Below are 21753 nucleotides of genomic sequence, written 5' to 3'. Positions count from 1 at the left end.
AGGATGATTCAATCCATAAGCTTTATTGAATTGGGGCAAATGTGCATTAGGGTCTTCACTCGAGAGACCTCGAAATTGACTATACTTAATCTGAGGATGAGCCATCACCCCTTGCCCAACTGTTCCTCCTCCTCCCGGGAAAAGCTAACGAGCACTAGGAGGTGGAGACAGTGGCGGAGATACCCCCGGACTGCTTACCGAAGACGGTGGTGGAGCAACCTGTGTGGGTGAGGGTGAACGTACGATAGGAGGACATGAATGACTGCGCGGAGTACGTCTCGCTCGTCGCAACCGCCTACCACGCACCGGGCTTGGTGATGGAGATACAGATTCCTCAATCTGCGTTGAAGAAAAGACAAATTCATATGAACTGCCTCTCCTCCGTCGTCTTCCTACAATTGGAACCACAAGGTCATGCGGACTCTACGACCTAGTGCGCATGCATATTCATCAGAGGCTGTCCATCACGCATCGTGGTCGCCAGATGTAATGGCTATTGCCCGCACTGGAGCAATAGGCATTACGGGAATGATTACCCCCAACTACATTATATGAACATCAACATATAGAATGACAAGAGAAGGAAGTACACAGTACACAGGCACAGAACACCTCTTGCTTCATTCATGTATATTCCAGACTCAGAGTTACAATAGTAGATGCCATGAATATCATAGAGATTGGTTAAGTTACATCAAAAGACAGGTATGCCCCTCCATATACAACCACTGCTCCAGCGCAGATCGGGAACGGTGCACACACTCCTGTCCCATGATATCCCGTGAAGAACTGCCGCTACTGCCACCACATACCGCATGACTCCTGATCCGCAGTGTCCAGACCTCCGCAGTACCGCAGGACCGCATGTGTGGCTAATGCCGTAACACTCTTCACTAGGTATTATGCACCCCGAGCAACGATTGGACCCGATTCCTCTTTCTTGTATTTTTACGCCCGTCACAACAGATCACCCCACACCACTTTCCACTGAAATATCTTCATAAACTGAGGCCACCTTGGCTTCTAGATGTTCTCCATGACTCCCTCCCACCGTTTTTCCGTCCAATGCCTCTTCCATAATTTGTTGAGGGGGCTACACCAATTAGCCTCCTGCATTAAAACATGGTAAGCACTTATATTTCCTATTAAAAGCCTTATTGTAGCCTATAAATTATCAAATATTGCCATGATAAAAATTTGTACGGGGTTAGACACTGCCACACATTCAAAGTGGTAAACCTCCCAAAAATACCAATTTTTGTTCTCAACCCATTTTTGTTCCGCTTCTTCTCATGAGGTTATTGGGTACACCTTAAACCCAAGGTCTGGCACTGAACCAAAAACTCCATTTATTGGTAGCTAATTTTTTGACCTACACCCTATCTATTCAAGGGGGGGTTTTACTATTATAGCACCAGGTTATGGATACACGAAAAAAATCCTTGGTTGTGAGAGAACCTAAAACTCACGGTTGCCGAGTACACCAAAAACTCAAGGTATCATGAGAGTGGTCTATCTAGTTCGGGCTTGAAGGGGGATTGTTGGGTTTCCAAGCCCTCAATTATTTTGATGTCAGCCTGTGGGAACAGGCCCTTATGGCATGTAGGAAAGCTTCAATTATGTTTAGAAATTTGCATGGATATGAGGCTTTATATGTACAAAGGCTATTGAATAAAATTACTACAAGTGTTTTCTTATTCTCTATATCGACTCTCTCGTTCAATGTCTTCTGCATCTCTTCTCTCTCACCATGACCTGCCAGCTGATGGCACCCACCATAGCCGCTGCACCCAGCATGTGGATGTCTACAACCAAATGTACTATCAATTGGGGAACTGGGAGTATCACAACACAGAAACAGACTTTCAGCCCTGCCACTCAAGCAACAATCCCTGAGTTATCGCCTCCTGAGGGAACACAAAATAAAACATTTCATATCCAAGAGGTTGAAACATGTGTCCCTATAGCACAACCCTCTAGAACTTCAACTTACGTGGTTAAAACAAAGAATGAGTCACCCAAGTCTCGGTGTGATTTTTCAAGGGAAACATATAAATGGGTCTCTAAAACCTCGTTAACAACCACTTCCAATGCTCGATCTTGCTCAAAACAAAAGATTCGCAAGAGACGCCCCACTTGCCCCAAGAAATGTAAGGAAACGTTACGTTGCATTCCTAAGAGACTATTAGAAGCCCAAGGCTACTATGATGGGAATGATCAAATCTGGGTGCCTAAATGTAAATTGTATCCTTCCTTGTCACCTATAGACCCATGTGAGTCGAATCTTGTAGCTATGAAGCCGATTGAGGACCATGGGAAGGAAAAGATCATGGAATACTACATATCTAATCTCGAGCTAGTTTGGATACTGAAGTGAGAATGATTTGTATCACTTAGCTCAGGAATAGGTAAGTCAAATGAATCTTCATGTAGTTCATCCATAGAAATACAAGCTTCTACAGAACCTCCACCTACCACGGTAAATATCTAGAAAAACAAGAAAGAATTAGAATCTACCATTGTAAGTTCGTCACATAAAGCAACATTACAAGTAAGATCATGGGAGAGTACCTTACCACCCTTGCAACTTGATGAAGCACCTAAGGTGGCAAAAAGCTATTGGTCAAATTTTTCACCCATTACAACTTGGAACAAGTGGTTTGAAAGGGTGGCGACATCTTTCCAAAAGGTATGATCTACCCAAGGAAGTGGGGGGGGAGTGTTAGTGACATCCATCATTCACTTGCTTCTCTCTTACCCTTCCTCCCTAGCCTCTTAACCTCCTAATCTTAGGGAATATATATATATAACCCTATACTTATAAAAAAAAAAGAGTAAAAGAGCAAGAGCTACCAAACAAAGAGCTTGGAACCAACAAAATCTGGTATATAAACCAAAACTCTTAATAACACTTCATGCACAATGACACAACCCTTATGATATTTGCAAACTAACCAAAATCTATTTGTATGTACAGATATGGCTAGTACGCTAGAGTCATCCATTCCTACCTTGGGTGAGAGGTACCAGCAGATTTCAACATCTGTGTTTTCAACACATAGTCGTCACGTCATCATCATCGCCGTCGTCACTGACATAGAGTCAGAATTCAACAGATACAAGATTTGCATATTTTAGCCCTTAGTGTTTTCAGTTTTCAGTCCGCGTCTCACTGTCGTCCTCATCGCCGTCGACATCGTCAGTATGAGTACTAGCAAAAGTCTGGTAAGAATCTAGCAAAGTATCAAGAACGGTCTGCACAAGGGAACTGTACGAAATGACTTCTTCTGTAAAAATAAGTTGCCCATTGATATCCTTGACACTAGCAAGGGAAGTGTCCATATCATCTTCCTCATGCATAATCTTCAACTCCAATACTTTACGCAGCAATGCAATTTTAGCCTCATTGCGACTTGCATAAAGACCAGCTAGAATATCCCAAGCCTGTTTTGTAGATTTTGTTAAATTCTGTTGGCCAGTTGGCCGGTGTTGGCCGGTAGTCAATGGCCGGTGGGCCGGTGGTCAGTCAATGGCCGGTGGCCGAATTCAAAAGCAGATTTGTCTTCTCAAGGGCGGCCACACATGGGTGGATTGGACGGTCCGATTTGGACTTATCTACACAAGGGAGGCTACACATGGTTGCCTCTCATGAGAGAGGGTTGACCTTTTGGCCTATCAAAGGAGGCCATTTCTACACACATTTCATAGTGTGAAGCTGATGCAACAAGGTGGGTGTGAGGTGGTGAGAGTGAAGCAAGGTGGGAGCTCTATGAAGGGAATAAACCCTTTGTAAACTACTTCTTGTTTTGAAGTACTAAATCCATTGAGTGGCTGCTTTCCCGTGGACGTAGCCCACATTGGGTGAACCACGTATATCGTGTGTACTCTCTCTCTCTCTCTCTCTCTCTCTCTCTCTCTCTCTCTCTCTCTCTCTCTCTCTCTCTCTCTCTCTCTCTCTCTCTCTCTCTCTCTCTCTCTCTCTCTCTCTCTCTCTCTCTCTACTCTATAATCTCTTGTGTGTGAATTCTATCTCTCTCCATTAAGTAATCTACTCAAATATCTATTTAGCTACGTCATATTTCCTAACAGATTTTGGAGTCTGTTTGGTATTTTTCTCGTGAAAAATGCCTGTCAAGGGTCAAAACATTGACCATGTGAAGGGTCTTCTCAAACAGGAGTTTGAAATGAAAGATTTGGGCGAGTTGCGCTACTTTCTTGCATTGAGGTGATCAGGACTCCAGAGGGTGTATGGCTGTCACAGAGACAGTATGCTTTGGACATGTTGTCAAAGTATGGTATGGCTGATTGTAAGCCAATTTCTATTCCCTTGGATGTGAATGCAAAGCTGAGTGCAGAGAAGGGTGATGTTGTTGAGGATGTCAAGATGTACAAAAAGATTGTGGGTAGTCTAATCTACTTGACTATCATGAGGCCAGACTTGAGCTACACGTAGGCTTGGAGAGTCATTTCATGCAGCTTCCGAGGAAGCCACATTTGGATGGAGTACAACGCACACTTCGGTATGTGCAAGAGACTCTTGACTACGCATTGTTCTATGCAGCAGATGCGTCATTAGCATTGTATGGGTATACAGATGCAGATTGGGCAGGTAGCGTTGTTGATAGGAGATCTACGAGTGGCTTCATGTTCTCTTTTGGGAGTGTTGCTGTTACTTGGAGCAGCAAAAAGCAGCCTACGGTTGCTTTATCGAGTACAGAGGTGTAGCAGTTGCAGCGTGCGAGGTAGCTTGGCTACGCACATTACTTGAGGACTTGGGAGTGCAGGTGGACCAGCAGATTTCCATCCATTGTGACAACCTCAGCAGCATGCAGTTGGCTAGGAACCCAGTGTTCCATGCCAGGACCAAGCACATAGAGGTCCATTACCACTATGTTCGAGAGCGAGTGTTGGCGGGCGACATCGACTTGGTCTACGTCAGCACAGAGGAGCAGATAGCGAATATCTTTACCAAGGCCCTCGGAGCTGAGAAGATTCGACGTTTCCGGACTATGTTTGGACTCTGCGACATGCAGAGCTCGAGGGGGAGTGTTGAGATGTCGAGCTCTACATCTTGAGCTGGCATCCACTACGGGTCTTGGCCGCTTACGACATTTACTCACTGGCACGTTAGGTGACTGACACGGAGGATCTCTGCCAGTGATTCTACAGCTGGACTACACTTATAGTGCCAGCCTAGTACGCTTCTAGCGAGTTCACACTTAGTGACCACATGTACATATGTGCTACTTTTCAGTTTTAGCACTTAATCATTTTGTACTCTCTTTTCTGTGAGAAGAAGAAGAAGCTTTCCATCTCTGTGTGCTTTGTGCTTGTCTTGTGTAGCTCTCTTGCATCCTCATTCTTTACACTTATGCTAGCCGACAGCTGGACATGGCAGAAACAATTACACTACTACTAAAAGAGAAGGGTTAGGAATGATATATGCAGTTAAAAAGAATAGACATTATCTATTAGCCAACAAGTTTGTGTTCTTTGTAGACCACCAAGCTTTGTTGTATTTGGTCAACAAGCCATGCAACACAGGAAGAATAGTGAGATGGTTCATCATTCTTCTGGAATTTGATTTCACTGTGGTTGTAAAAAAGGGAATTACACATAAAAGAGCTGATCATTTGTCAAGGATTGTTTCAAGAGAATCACCTAAAGGGGTAGATGATGATCTACCAGATTCTTATTTGTTCTCAATGGAAATGGTACCTCGATGGTAGAAAAACATGGCATCATTGATGACAATATCTCAAGTGGATTCACAAATACCACTTCCTATTACAATCGGATTAATTGAGCAATCAGCTATGTATCAATTTCTAGCTGGTAGGCTATACAAAAGAAATCGAGATGGAATATTGCTCTTATGCATTAATCCTGAAGAGAAAAAGCAGTACCTAAGTCGAGCACGTATTACCATAGTAGGACTTCACTTTGCAGAAGACCAAACTATGCAAAGAATCTTGAGACTTGGAGTATTTTGGCCAACTATGAGGAAGGATGTTCGATCTTTTATAAAGGATTCTCTTCAATGTCAAAAACAAACACCCATACCTCATGTACCATTGTTTCAAATGTCACTTGTTCCTAAGTGAAGTAACTATTTAGTAACTTACTTATCGAGCCGAACATTTCCTGAGGATATGATGGACATGAATTTCAAGAAAGAATTGAAGATTTAGAAAAGCTAGATGAGCAAAGGCTAACTGCCGTAGCTCACATCTATGCACAAAAGCGGAAACAAAAACAGTTTTTTGATTCCCATCTAATTAAAAAAATCTTCAAGAAAGGGGACTTAGTTTTAATCTATTCCCTTAAGCAACACATTCCCAAATTTAAGAAAAAGGGAAACGGACCGTATATCATTGAAGATGTATCTCCAAATGGAGCAATAAATTTGTCCACCCTAGATGGTGAAACAATGGCTACTTGGATTAGTGGATGATGTTTAAAGAAATACAATTTGCCGCTTACCAATGAATTGCTAGAAAGAATGCATGTAGCCAAGCAAAGGAGGATTAAATGACAGCAGGTTATTGATGAAGCCCAAGAGGAAGCTCGGCTTTGGGTACTCAAACGGAAAGCTTCTCTCAAGCATCAACAGACATCAATTCCCATCAACACTCTGGAAATAGATGACCGAAAATGGGAATTTCCTAAAGATGCAGTTTCAACAGATGATGAATGGTTAGACAGAATGGACCTGCGCATCAAAGTACAGCTCCACAATCATAGCACAAATGCTTTGGTCGACACGGGAGCTAGAGTAAGTACGGTCAATTATTCCACGTACAAGAAAGCAACAAGTTAGTCTTTGACAGAAGGAATAGCGACAATCAAAGGATGCAACAAGAACCCAACACCAACGTTGGGAGTAGTCAACTTGAACGTGATGGTACATGGATGTTCATATCCTCAACAGTTTGTATGCTTACCAAATGAACACATGAATGAGACAATGATTCTTGGAGTTCCCTGGATGCGAACATACAAAGCATTACCAGATTGGGATACAAATCAGCTCAAGCTATCACCTAAAGGCGGGCAACTCATTGTTCCAATTGCACCAAGCAAGGAGGAATGAAAAGGAAGCAATCAGCAAACCAAACCACGAAGTAATCAATCTTCTCTGTCCTCTCGACAAACAAATGCTACAAGTAGCATGCAAGGAGTCAGGCAAATTTGGGTACCAAAAGCACAGCTTAAGGACAAGCTGATTCAAATCTGGGTGCCCAAAACATCACCGACAAAACCACAGAAGGTTCCAAGGGTCAAAACACAAAGACGAGCATCTCCGAGCAAGGAACCTAACTTGAAATTGATTTGGCAGAAAAAGGAGCACTTATCTTCTCCACAAACCGTAAAACCAATCAAGCAATGGAGATAGTAAGTCTCAAAAGACTCCACCACACCATTCCACATCAAGCAAACCAACCTATCAATGGCGAGAAAAAGCTCGACAATAGTCAAAAGTGCGACCAACAGCTCAATCAATCAGTGTAAAGAAGCATCCTGATGGTACAATCAAACAAAGAGAACAAACTACAAGATTTGCTCTTTGGAAGACAGCATCAAAAAGCCTCGACATCAGAAACCCCTGAGTTAATTACTCAAGACCCAGCTCTTCACAGCATAATGGTTTGAATTGCATTGATCTTCAAAGCATGATAGAGCCAACCACAACTATACAAAAGACACGATTTTTCAACCCATGCACACAGTCGTCCCGGAGTACTCCATCTAGGAGGGGTGGAAGGGCACTAAGTAATTAAGGGCAATGTTTGAAGAGGGAGGAAAAAGATCGATGTTAACATGTGATTTTTTGCAAAAGTACCTAATAATGCCCTTGTAATTCATCTCATCAAGGAAAAATTCACTTATTATATCTTCCCGATGAGTGTAAATAGTGTATATACTATCAGAAAATCATCAAAAAATAGTCCTTTTTTTGTTATTTTTTATCATTTTTCTAGATAATGAGACTTAAAAAGGGAGAAATCCAACAAAAAACAATAAAGCTGTCTTTTTCAATGGATTTTCTTAATTATTGGATTTTCACTTTGCTTTTTTAGCGCTTTTTTTTCAATAAACAGGTTAAAAATTAATAACAAATAGCAAAGGAGCTCAGATGGAAAAATGGAGAACATGATGGTGATCAAAAAGACAAGGCGGACAAACACAAAAAATTTCAATGAAAACGAAAGACAGAAGCGAGAAGCTTAAATTAGGCGGTCATACCTACTTTTGCGAAACTCTTGCAGAATGAGCTACAGGAATCCGATTGGAGAAATTTTTGAGTCTAACATAGATTTCACAGCCTAGTAGGACTTAGGGGGAATCTAGGGAAAAATAGTTTGGGAAGCCCGGGTATAGATATCCAAGGTAGGCTAAAACCACCCCCTTTCCACTTGTTACCTTTACAGAGACAGCTTTTCGACCTTTTTCGCGTGTACTTTTCAGAGTCTACAGTTGCTCGTTTTCAGCACCGTCTCACACGAGACATGAGGGGTAAGTTCTTTACTCATCAATGGTCCATTTTGTACGGCCGGTAGCTAGTCTTAACCCCTAGAAAAAACCCTAGAATTCGAGCAGTGCACGAAGACCTACGACCAAAAACTGACCAGAGCGGCCTGTCAGCTCGACCAAATCAGATGGGATTTGAACTATAGCATGCCCTAACATAATAGAACCTTTCTATATCATCAATTGACCATTTGGCAGGGGTTGAGGGGGTCCCCATAGAAAAGCTAGGTTTTTGGTAGATACCTGAATTTGGTTCTGACTCCATAGACAACTTGCCTACTAGGTTTATATACAATGCATATGATTGGTTTTGTGAAATCAATCAAGCAAAGCCCTCAAAAAGTAGAAAACGGCTCGAAGGCTACAAAGTGTCAAATTCGACATAGAGGTCAAATTGACTCCAAATGAGCCAGAATTGGAGGAGTTGCTTCACAACTATGTTGCGGAAAAGTCTAAAGCCTCACAATTGACAAACCAACTCAATAGAGAGTGTAGTCACAGAAATAGGTGATTTCAGAGTCAACAAAGCACAAAGTGATGCCGACAAGACCAAACTTGACCAAATTCAATTTAGGGCTTGTTTTAGGTGTATAGAATGTGTTTAGGTCAAAAATTTTGAGTTTTGTAAGAAAATTGTGACTGCTGTAAATATTCGCGATTATTTACTTTTACACTATTTTTGCTTGGAAATTGCATCGTCACCTCACCTATCATGTGTACATACCTATTACATGCCAAAAAACAAGTATCAGCCAAAATGAGCACTTATAACTTGGAAAACTGCAAAAAAAAATGCAAAGAAGTCTTTGCAAGCCAATTTTTGAGTTATGGACCACAATTCTGGATCCAAATCACCTCATATCACATACACAGGGCCTATACAATGCTTAGAACCAAGTTGTACCAAAAATTGATGATTTTGTTAGAAAAGTTAATAATCACGATTATTTACTTTCTAGCCAAAATGGGAAAATTTTGCTACTTTGCCATCATACATCCAAAGTACATGATGTGTTAAGCCCACTAGCCAAGTTTCAACCAATTTGGAGCTCAAAATCTCAATTTTTCTTTATATCTACTGTTTCAGAGACCCAAAGCCAAAATCTGGTACCATTTTCACCCTATGCATCCAAATGAGCCCATATTTCACTCAGAGCATGTATTTGGTATATACTTCAAGCCTGTGATGCCAGGTTTGCAAAAAGTTGGAGAAATTACTCAACTGTAAATAATCACGATTATTTTACTTTGGTTGCAAATTTTTATTTGGACTTTACAATTTTGTTCCTTGCATGTGTTTATGCATCTATGCTTGTTCACAAATTGATTTGAGGCAAATTGGACCAAATTGTCAACATTTCAGACTAAAGGACATTTTGGAGAAAAATCTGGCAAATCTGCTAAGTTTGACACTCTATTCACTGAACAGGAGCCATGCAAGCAGCAGAGAGGGCCAAGAAGAAGCTCAACCAGAAAGAAAAGTTGCAAGAACTACTAGCATACCAACTGGACCCAAATTCAGTCAAAACCGCCAAGGCAACCTATCTTTCAAAAGAACAGCTTAAAGAGCATCACACCACAACGCTCACTGGTAGATTCAAGATCAGGTAGAGTTGCACTCCTACCAAAAGAAGTGTATGATGTCGCCGCAAAGCTCAAAACCAAAGAAGCCAACCAACGGTAGGACTCAGAGATTTTTATGAACAAGAGCAGTGCAGATCAAAACACTTGGATAGTGCCAGCTCAACCATGTCCTCGAGCTACAAGATCTGCCAAGAGATCCTACAAGTCTGATGAAGAATCGGTTGAGAGCTCGCCAGAACGGCACAGCAGTGATAGCTCGAATAATGAGGAAAAAAGAGCACGACGGGAGGAAATTAAGAGAAAATTCATGGAAGCACACCAAGAAGAGCCTGTTTAAAAGCAAGCCCGGTTTGAAAGAGAGAAACACTCATACCAACGCAGCCACCAAGCACAAGGAAAGGACCGGGAAAAGTGGGTGCCTAGTGGGCTTAAAGGGTCTAGAACCAAGCATCACACCAGGAAGCAGTTTGAAGATCCCATGGAATCCTTGGAAAATATGTACCAAGAAGCAGAAGCTTTGAAGCTAAAGGAAGCCCAAGAAGCAGCAAGAAAAGTGAAAGAGGCGACAGAACATCAAGAGCAAGCAGAGGAAGCCACTGCACAAGGAGAAGAACAACATACTCAAGGTGATGTGTCTCCCCACATCTCTTCTCCTGTTTCTGAACACCAAGATCACCCAATGCCGAGCCCACCACCATCACCGGCAGTTAGAACCACAACAAATGAGCCAACAAAAGAAGCAGCACCTGAATAGGACAAAACAGCTGAATCTACACAAGAGCTTGAAGAAGACAAAATAGTTGAATCTACACAAGAATCTGAACATCAAGAAGCAATGAAAACAGCACAACAGGCACTTGTCTCTACTCAAGAGCAGCAAATAGAGAAAGAGCCAGAGACAAAAACGGCAGCGAGTCCTGCACCAGAAGAGAACACTGCAAAATTTGAGCACACAAGAGAACAAGAGGCCGAGGAAACACCCTCTACCTCAACACAGCAAGATAAGGCTGAGATACCACCCTCTACCTCAACAGAGAAAGATCAGCAGCCACAAGGGCAACAACAGCAACCAGCAGCCATGACGCAGTCAGAGGTAAAAGAATCTGCAGAAACATCAAGACAACTAACACAAAGTGAAGATTGGCAATCGAATGATGAAGTCATCCTTCAACTTAATGAATATGCTAAGCAAATGCAGGAGATGACAGAAAGGCTTTGCTCAGCCGCACTTGGCCGTAGCACAAGGGCCAAAGAGTTAGAAATGGTGATTGACGCACTCCAAGGGGAGCTGGACGATAGACCAATGTCCTCACTGATCTACAGAGGCAAGTGTAGGAGTAAAGAGCGGAAGCTAAACAACATCAGATCACAAGAGATAAGCAACAGAAAGAAATGGAGAAACTGGATGAGTTGCTCACAAAACTATCAGATGCATGCAAAGCAAAGGATGATCAGTTGATGGAAGTTATAAATGAACTTCTAACTACAACCCTATCAGCTCAAAAGATCCAGGTACAGTTAGATGTGGTCAATGCTTCCCTACAGTACCTCAGAATGAAGAATCAATGATCACGCGCTATTCTTGCGGCAAATACAAGAAAATCCAGCCATCACCGCGATCAAGGGAACAAACGAGGTCTACAAGGCGTTAGAAAAGAAAAATAAATACCTTGAGCTAGAATTAAAATTAGAGCAGTCTCAGTGCAGAGACCTGGCTTTAATGCAGGTCCAAAGAGAAGAAGAGCTGCTGAAGGAGATAGCTGAACTCAAATAAGTCAACGAGCTAGTGAGAGAGGGAAGGACGGAAACGCAAGAAGAGGCAGGCACTTTGGAGCAACCTCAAATAGAAATCCCCTCAGTCTTATTTGTTGACATGGAGACACAGCCAATAGTAGAGCTAAGTGGCAAGGAGGAGTTTCAAGTACCAATTACAGAAGCAGATATAGTGTCCATGGTCCAGCTCTCAAAGGCTAAAGAAGATGCACTGAAAGAAAAGATTATATAAGAGGTAGATGAGCAATGGAAGGCAGCAATGGATTGGGAGATGAGAGTACTTCATTCTGTCAATGTCACACAACTCACTCCCAATCAAATAAATACGCAATGGCACCAACAATCCCTATCCTACCCTCTGATTAAAGTTGAGTTTCTGTAAGTAAAAGAAAGGCTTTACATCGACATGCAAGTCAAGGGTGCAGATAAAGACCACCCGAAGTGGAGGTTGAGCTGGCTGAACAAGAATCACATGTACTTGATTCTGTTCACAAGAGCACCTGCCGCCCTGCAAAAGGATCCTACCTTCTGTCCTGTACCAAGAGTAAGGACCTGGATAGCACATGAGGCACTACTAAAGAAGCAGCCAACTTGGCTGAATTACCACAGATTGCCTGCTTAAGAAAAGGGACAGCCGATTGAAGAATACATGGTGAAAAACCTAAAGGGTGCCATGTCATTATTTAAAAGTCTACCAGATTTGTCATGTTCTATGTTATACAAAATCTGCCGAATGCTGCTCACCTGCATCGAAGTGTTCAATGAGCCAGAGCAAGCAGGCACCCCTTGGATGTCATTCCTCAAGGGTAACAAAGGGTTGTGCTATGATCTCAATGGCCAACCTTCCAAAGAAGTCCTCTATGGCTTCTACGCCAGGTGCATGTTTCTACCTTCTCACAATATGTTGGCGTTTGAGGAAGCGCTCTACACGGGATTCTTCACTTGGCGAACAAAGATATTTGCGCCAGTGATCAGTAACCTGACCTCAAGATTTGTAGGCTACTCAGCAATGGATCTGAAAAACAAAATAACAATGCAATCCTTACAAGTGCCAGATAAGGAATGAAAAATCGGATATCAAAAGGCTCTAACAGTGCTTAAAGACCGCCTCGCCAGCCGCCAACCCGAAGACTACTTCAACCAAATAAGGTTGTGTCAAGGGACGACACAGGCGAGGAGGGGGGAAGCAAGCTAACACAGATACCACGAATATCATTTTTTGAAGTTCTCATTGTAAAAACACTTATTATTTTGATAAATTGGGAATATTGTAACTCCTATTTTTTCAAATAAACCTTGTAATTGATGATCCGGGGCTACAAGCTTCCAGATTGTATCAACCTGTCATTACCCATCTTTGGTAGAACTCCCATATTATTAGTTTTAACCACCAAAACCTTGGCTAAGGTATAAAAGCTAAGTTGTGTAAGTTATTATTAAGTTTTGGATAATAAAATACATAGCATGAGCTAATGGCGCTCACTTCTTTCCTTCTCGTGCTTCCGACTCCCTTCCCGGTTGTTACATTGCAATCGTGTTTGTTGCATTGCAATTGCAGGTAAGAGCTATACGCATTGACATAAGCACATCACAGTAATTCATAGCTTTTGGTGTCGCCGACCCGCGGCCTAATTTCATGATAACTAGGAGTTTACACTGAGGGAGTTGATCCACGTAGCTTGACAGGAAACAATGACATCTCTGCGGAGGAATGGGAAGCTGTCTTTATATGCCCAAAGCCTGTTCTGGGTAGCCAGAAGAAAGTGAAGGCATACCATGCTCGGACGGAGTTCTTACAAAAGCTTGTGTGGAGACATTGGGATGTCTACCAGGAGGGTCCCTTCATGTATGAAGTAGGGACTCAATTTGCAAATGCCTTTGCATTGGAAAACTGCAGTGAATCTAGCAAACATCAAATTTCATGGGCTATCTTTGCAGAGAGGGCAATGAGAGCCTCAGAAGAAAGACACAACTTACAAAACAAGATCAAGAGGTGGGAAGAGCAGATGAGTGGTAGAGGGAGAGGTTCCAAAACCACTGCTACCTCTACCAGATCATCATTGAAAACAGAAGGTACATCTGTACCATTGTCAAGCGTGCCTACAGGAGGATGCCTGGTACAATTGGCAGAGGAGGATAGCAAGGCACTTGCAAAAATGAAGAATATTGCAGAGGGCAGATTGCAAGACTGTAAGTCAAGACTAGAGGGTGCAAAGAAGCAGGTAGAGGATCAAGTCAAAGAATTTCATAGGGCTGAGGGTGCTCAAAGCTCAAACACTTTGGCCATAAAGTTGCAAACGGAGATTGACTGCGTGCAAGACCCTGTAGCTCGACAACGCCTGATTGATTTGATTGGACAGTTCTCGAGTACTACTAGAGAGAACGTTGTCGTGTTGTGACACGTACATAGTGGGAACGCATGCTACAAGAGTTATCTTGTAACTTTTTAGATACATAGTTATATTTTCTATAATGTACATATGCATATTTAAGTATAATAATATGCTTTCTATCTCATCCTATTATTTATCTCAAGGGTAACCTATTCTTACTTTACCATCAGAAAATACTATGGGAAAAGCGTCAATAGCTCCGCCTCTTTAACTTGGGGCAAAAAGCATTGATTCTTTATTTCTACTATCTCATTATCATCTCACACCCTAGCTAGATCCTATATCTAAGGTAAACTCCAATATATATATATATATATATATATATATATATATTCTATGTATTTTTCTTATATTTCTTTTTTAATAGCTACTAGGAGGGAATCAAATCCTAGTGGGACACTAGGTGGCATGATTTCAAAGATACACTTATTTTAATGCATTATTGCAAGCATGATTACAAAACTTTGTCAAGGAGCAATTTCATGCTTTCATATGGCATGAGGTGTCCTTTGGAATCAAATGAAAGTCTAAGCTAATGGGACCACAGGAAGACTTTTGTTGCCAGAAATGGATCCTATTTTGATGATTTTTTTACATAAGGTTCCAATCTGAATTGGAAAACAATTTTAAAACAAAAATCGTAGCTAATGAGCTGAATTTTTTGCCCATATTTTGACTTTTTTATTTGGAGCCATGGTTGAGGAGATATGATCAAAATACTGGACCGCAGTCTGCCCACATCATGCAGGGACAGCTCATTTCCAACCTTTCCAGTTTCTGTTCACACTAGCTCTTCTCTACTTGTGTAAACCCTTGTGGGTTCCCTTCACCTATAAAAGGGGACCTCTTCTTCCTTGAAAAGAACTCAAGCATTCAATCCATTGATGAGAGGAATTCATGAGGGAGTGTGTAGTAATGCTTAATTGTACTTAGCCATTAACATACGCCTAGCCATTAATTGTACTTAGCCATTAACATATGCCTAAGCCTACACTTTCTCCTAGAGGAAGACTAGCCATTCTTGCATGCTATCCGTGGAAGATCAACTCTAATCAAAAAAGGTCGTGGACTTGGCGTATCAATCAAAGTTGAATTCTCCCCTCTTCTTCTCTCTCCATCAATAATGGTGCCGAAGGGTTTGTCAAGTAAGATGTGTTCTACATTGATGTTTTCTTGATTTCTTGTTTTTTTCTTTTTCATCTCTAGTCCGGCATATATATATATCTCTAATCTCATCTCCTTAACCAAACCTATCTCTCTCACTCTTAGTAATTCATCCTCTCTACGAATTCTAGGTTCTCTTTGCTACAGGTACATCTCTCCCCGCAGTATCCTTATTGCCTACGGGCAAGAATAGGGCTTGGGAGAGAAACTTCTCATCTCTTCACTTCTCTCATATCTACATTTTGCACATACTAGAGTTATCCTAAATGAATAATCCACATGATGATAATTTCTATCGCTTTCACTCTGTACGATCTATTAAAATTAACGTATGGATTAGCCGTAAAATACACTTTCAACAACGTATAGTGTTTCTCTTTGGCCCAGAAAGGCTCAATGAAATAATTCTATCACCGGATCCCATCATACTACCTCTCATAGACTATAACTTTTCTTTTGACGTAAGCGTAGTTATCTTGCTATGAACCAAGAGGATTTGTACACACAATTAATCCCAATCACTAGACAAAATATATATAGTATGGTAAGCACAAAACTACAATTCCAAAGAACAATTCGTAGCCTATTTGGTCAGCCAAGATTGAATGCCATTAACTCATCTATTAACCCTTTCATATTACCCATGATACGATATGACCATAGCCTTGATGTTTTCATCTTTGTGTTGTTTTGACACTCTCTTTTGTGTTCTTTCTTTGTGTGTGTGAGTGCAAGAGAGAAAGAGTGGGGCTTCTTTGATTGTACTTCTTTCCAAACCCTAGTCTTCATGGCATCTATGGTTTAACTCCTTCATATAGTTTTTTGGAGTTCTCTCACAAACTCTCACAGCCATAAGCCCGGTGCTTTCCCGGAAAGACCGCAAATTTCTCGACAACGTTGTTGAATTAGAAGCCAATGTGGCTAAAGCAAAGGTGCATACCCTCCTACATGTGCTTCACTTTGTTTTGGAGTATGTGGTTCACTTCCATGTGGTTATGTGGTTAGAGTATTTTGGATTGTATGGTTATGTACTGTATGAGCATATTCTATTTCTGCTATGTTCTATATAGCACAAAATATGTGCTATATGGTCACAACATAGCCATCATCTTCATGGAGTGGGTGGTTATATGCTATGTGCCATATGTGGTTATGTGCTATGTGCTTTATAGTTCAATCTAGGCGCACCATGTTCACAATAGTACCCTCATTGATTTGGAATGTGTGTGATTCTATGCTATGTGCTCTGTGTGGTTATGTGCTATGTGATACATAGCACAATGGACATGTGTAATATGTGCTATATAGCATAACCTGTATGCTATATGCTCACATTATAGCCCTGAAGTGTGTGTTAAATATTGATATGTGCTACATAGCACAATCTTTTTATGTGCTATGTGCTAAATAGCACATTTTGTGTGTTATATGTTCACAATATAGCCCTAGAGTGTGTTATATGTTCACAATATATGTGCTAAATAGCACATTTTGTGTGTTATATGTTCACAATATAGCCCTAGAGTGTGTGGAATAGTGAATTGTGCTATATAGCACAATCTCTATTTTTGTTATGTGCTACATAGCACCATCTCTAATTGTGCTATGTGCTACATAGCACAATATTTGTGCTATATGCTATGTGCTATGTCTCATATAGCCCACTGCATATCATATACCCAACAAGCTTGTGCTATATAGCATATAGAGAAAATGTATGGGCTATATCTGGTATTTTAAAAATTCTCTCTGCTATGATCTACAGTGCATACTCTATGTAGCACTTATAGCACATTATACTTGGACTGTGCTATGTGCTATATAGCACAGTGCATATCATATACCACATCAAGCTTGTGTTTATAGCATATAGAGTAAGTGCTTGTCTTATATGTGGTATTGCAAATAAGGGATAAGATTCACGCTGCATATTCTTTTCAGCAATCTGCTTTTGTTGGGTTATTGAGACTTAAATCAGATGTGTTGTCTTCTTTGTTTCATAGGCACTACTTGCAGAAGCAGAGACCAACTTAGCACAGGAATCAGAGCACTTTAAATTTTGTGTTACCATGGAGAGGACTTCACATAATGTGGGGGCAAGTTTGATGAAGCCTTTTCCTCCTGTGGATTTTGAGCAGAGCATTAGCGAGGTGGCACTTAATGGGTTCTACCATTGTGTAGGATGTGGATTCCCATTCGATGCCAGAAGCTTGGATGTATTCTCACTGCCTTGCACCCATGTGTACCATATGCTATGCTTCACGAATGTATGTAGGGACTATGACTATTGTGTTGCACTAGATTGCAACATGTTTGTTCCCCATGGAGCTAAGCATATGATTGGTCTGAAGTTGAAGAGTGAGATGAAAGAATCAAGTGCATGTAGTCACTGTGTCAATTATTTACTAGTACTATTGCACGCCCACTTTCCATTGGGAGTTTAAACTCTTGCATTTAATGAAATCATTTGTAGGTACAGACATCGTAGCAGAGACCTGTATACAAGAATCATTGAGGAAAAAAATAGAGAGAGTCTCTACGCAGGCCACTGGTAGGTACCAAAATCAATATTTATGTGTGTATTTTGGGATACTCCAAGTTAGACTTTGTAAATAGCTTGCTTTGTAGAACAACCATCACATGCTTGCTCCAACAAGATGATGCATTCCACAAGGAACAATGGCCTGATTACCCCAGGGATACAGCCTGCCCTTGAAGTGGAGTCTACCCCAGGGATGCATCCAGCCCTTGAAGCGGAGTCTGTCGTAGGGGATGCAGTACGTGGAGTAGTTGAAGACATCTTGATGGCAAAGTCTTCTGCAATCAAATCACCTAGGCAACAACTAACTCCAAGAAGGTTTTTGCGTTCTCCGTTGAGTGCCAAAGCATCACCAAGTGTGGACACTAGAGATGAAGCATCAGATGAGGCAGTTGCAGATGCAGTGAAAGCAACACCCCCTCCAGCAGGGAAGAAGCCAACACCAAAGCGCAAGAAATCGACTCCCAAGAAATTAGGTGGAAGTCCCACAATGGATATACCTCTTGATTCATTTAGGAAGAGAAAGAAACCAAATGCAAAGCAATGAGTGTGTTTTGTTGTAACTTCATGCAATTAGAAGATGTCTTTAGAAGGCATGTGCAATCCGTTGCACCCCTATTGTATCCATGCTCATTGATGAATCAAGTGTTGGAATTTGTTAGTGACATGTCTCTTAATTCCTTGCATCGAGTAGTTGCAAACTATTTGATTTATTTTCTGTACATGTTTAGTAATATGTTTCTACTTTCTCTTGTCGTAGATAATCAAGAAGCTGAAAAAAGAGGAACTTGCATGAGACGCACTCGCTCTTCAGGGTTTCTAGATGAGGGGTCTGTAGGTTCACTGGCTCAGTCTTATCCTGTGAAGAATCCAAGAAGGGGTGCTACAGCTTCCAGGGGGGTTACAAGCAAAAAAAAAGTATCTTTTGATACATTTGAGGGGTCTGTAGGTTCACTGGCTCAGTCTTATCCTGTGAAGAATCCAAGAGGGGGTGCTACAGCTTCCAGGGGGGTTACAGGCAAAAAAAAAGTCTTTTGATACAGATGATCCCTACACACCTACTAGTACTACTGAATTTGTTCCAAATGTGCCTAATGCAGTTGATGTGCAGGTTGTGCATGATGATGTGCATACAGATGTTGACCATGCTAAACTTGAAAAGGGTACATTACCCACCCCCACATAGTAGAATCTAGCACAAATGCCATTGATGATACGACCACAGTTGATGCTTGTATAGATGCCATTGTTGATGCTATGCTAGTTGATGCCTACACAAATGACATTGTGGATTCTATGGAAGTTGATGCTCTCACAGATTCTATTGTTGATGGCAATGTTAATGATGGTGGAACAGATATTATTGTTCATGATGTCATAAATGCCCTTCTTGATGCAGTTGTGGCTATGGGTACAGATGCCACTATTGAGGATACCAGAGGCATGGGTAAGGAGGTCCTCATTGAGAAAGAAGCTGGAACACGTGAGGCCGTGGGTGCAAGTGATGTCACAGCCCAAGCCGAGGTGGTCTGTCCAAGTGATGCAGCTGATGACATTGTTGATGCAGAGGAGGCAAAGGGTATAGATGCCATTGTCGAAGATATGGGAGGCTTGGGTGAGGAGGACCTCACTAAGAGAGTACCTGGAATAGGCTCAGCAGTGGGTAACGGTGATGTCACGGCTTCTGCCGACACAGCTGAGGCAGGTGACATAGCAGTTCAATCGGGAGAGGCAATGGGAGAAGTTGTCGTGGCTGCTACGGACATGAAAGAGGCAAATACACATAATACAACTGAGGCATGTATAGAGAAAAACAATGAGGTATGGAAAGGCACAGAGGTGCCCACTGACAGAGCAGCTCAATCAAGAGAGGCAATGGGAGAACATTTCATGGCTGTTGTGGACACGAAAGAGGCAGTTACACATGATACAACTGAGTCTTGTACAGATCCCATTGTTGGGAATACCAAAGGTAAAAGTCTAGAGGTCCCTATGGGTCGAGCGGATGCTACACATACAAATGAGGTAGGTACAAAGAATGCTGATAAAGAGGAGTAACCTCATTATCTGAAATGTGTGTGATTCTATGCTATGTGCTCTATGTGGTTGTGTGCTATGTGATACATAGCACAATGGACATGTGTAAGGAGGTATTGAATGGTGAAGGCTATATAGAACATAATATAAGCATGTTAAATAGGTATTATGTTGCTTCATAGGGCATGGCATTGTAAATGGTTTCATGTAGTTCCGGAGATAAATAATATGTCTTTGAGGTAGCATCTGCCAAAGGCATGTCAAACTTGATTACCCGAACAAGGTGAGAGTACAGGTTAGTAACTCCTCTATCATCAAGCAGAGTGTAGTGATTTGGATCCCCCTCTTGCTATTGATAATAACACCCTATGACAACATAAGTGTTTTTATCACTTTTGTTTTTCCATTTATCTCTTAAGATGCAATCTGTCATCCATTTTCTCTTTGTACATCTCAAAAGAAATAACTCTACACCTTCTGCATTGCCAGTGTCTGCATTGACTTGAAAGTTATCACCTTCATTGAGATACTCACTCAGCATATCCTGGGATCCCTCAAACATTGCAACTTCATCTTCTGGTACTTCAGTCTCTTCTGGTACCTCAGAGAGTGGTTTCAATGCCTTATGTGTCCACTTGCCTGCATATGATTTGCTAGAACAAGTCCTCCAATGGCCCTTCATGCAAGCATCACAAAAACAAGAAAGCCGTCTGGTCCTTAATTGAGTAGGATCATGACGACAAAAGCCTGAAATGCAATGGAGTGATCGAGATTCTGGTACTCTCTCACAACCCCATAGATTAGACATGTCCACTTCTGTCTCTTTTACTAGCCAAAATTTCATGTTTATAGTAGGACCTGCTTTAGTGGATTGTGCATAAGAGCTACATGCAGCATTGGACATTGTTCTCATCAAAAATGCAACCACGTCTGTAGCTTGCTTAAGAACAAATCCATTACTCTTGAGTTGTTCATGTGTAAGGGCTCTCTTTATCACAGTGCCAGCGCCATCATGCTCCCCCTTGCCATGGCTAGAGCCAAAAAAATTCCATGTCATCTCTGTACCTGTTAGTTGGTAATATCTAGCAACAAAGTAAAATGGCCTTGCAACCTTGAATTGCAAGGCTGCACCATCTGACCACACCCAGTGCTTCTTGAAATTCAGCCCCTAGTCTTTAAGCCACTGATCACAAAGAAGAAAACATTGCTGGACAAATAGCGTATCATGTTGCCTATCATCGGAGATGTAGAAATGCATATGCTTGAATTGCAAGGCTGCACCGCTTCTTGAAATTCAGCCCCTAGTCTTTAAGCCACTGATCACAAAGAAGAAAACAATGCTGGACAAATAGCGTATCATGTTACCTATCATCGGAGATGTAGAAATGCATATGCTTGATATACTGTCATCTTCGTTATCACGCATGTACGTTATGTGAACAAGGATGGTGCATTGATCTGTATGCCAATGCATGGATTGTACTTCATTTTGCTCTTTAAACAAGAAAATTTTAGCAAAGTCTACTACAGATATAATGGTATCTGAAGGAAACACCTTCAAACATTCTCTGTATTGATGTGCCTGTCATCTGTAAGTGAAATTGTGCTCGATGAAGATTCTAATGTCGTCTTTTATCCTCCCTGTCAGCTCAATTAAAACCACCTGTTTGAGTGACAACATCTTTCTCTTACTTAGACCATGCTTAGTTTGAACTTTAATGTCCTCGAAGA

At 41.5% G+C, this 21753-nt stretch overlaps 1 pseudogene; it reads right to left on the bottom strand.

The window, feature by feature from the left end:
* Positions 1–20188: 20188 nt before the first annotated feature.
* Positions 20189–20704, bottom strand: LOC147444512 (uncharacterized; annotated as a pseudogene).
* Between the last annotated feature and the right edge of the window lie 1049 nt (positions 20705–21753).

The sequence above is a fragment of the Adiantum capillus-veneris genome, chromosome 13, assembly GCF_014529385.1.
Source record: "Adiantum capillus-veneris isolate H3 chromosome 13, ASM1452938v2, whole genome shotgun sequence".
NCBI lineage: Eukaryota > Viridiplantae > Streptophyta > Polypodiopsida > Polypodiales > Pteridaceae > Adiantum > Adiantum capillus-veneris.
Note: the sequence above shows the minus strand (reverse complement) of the source record. Positions and strands in the feature narration are given on the sequence as shown.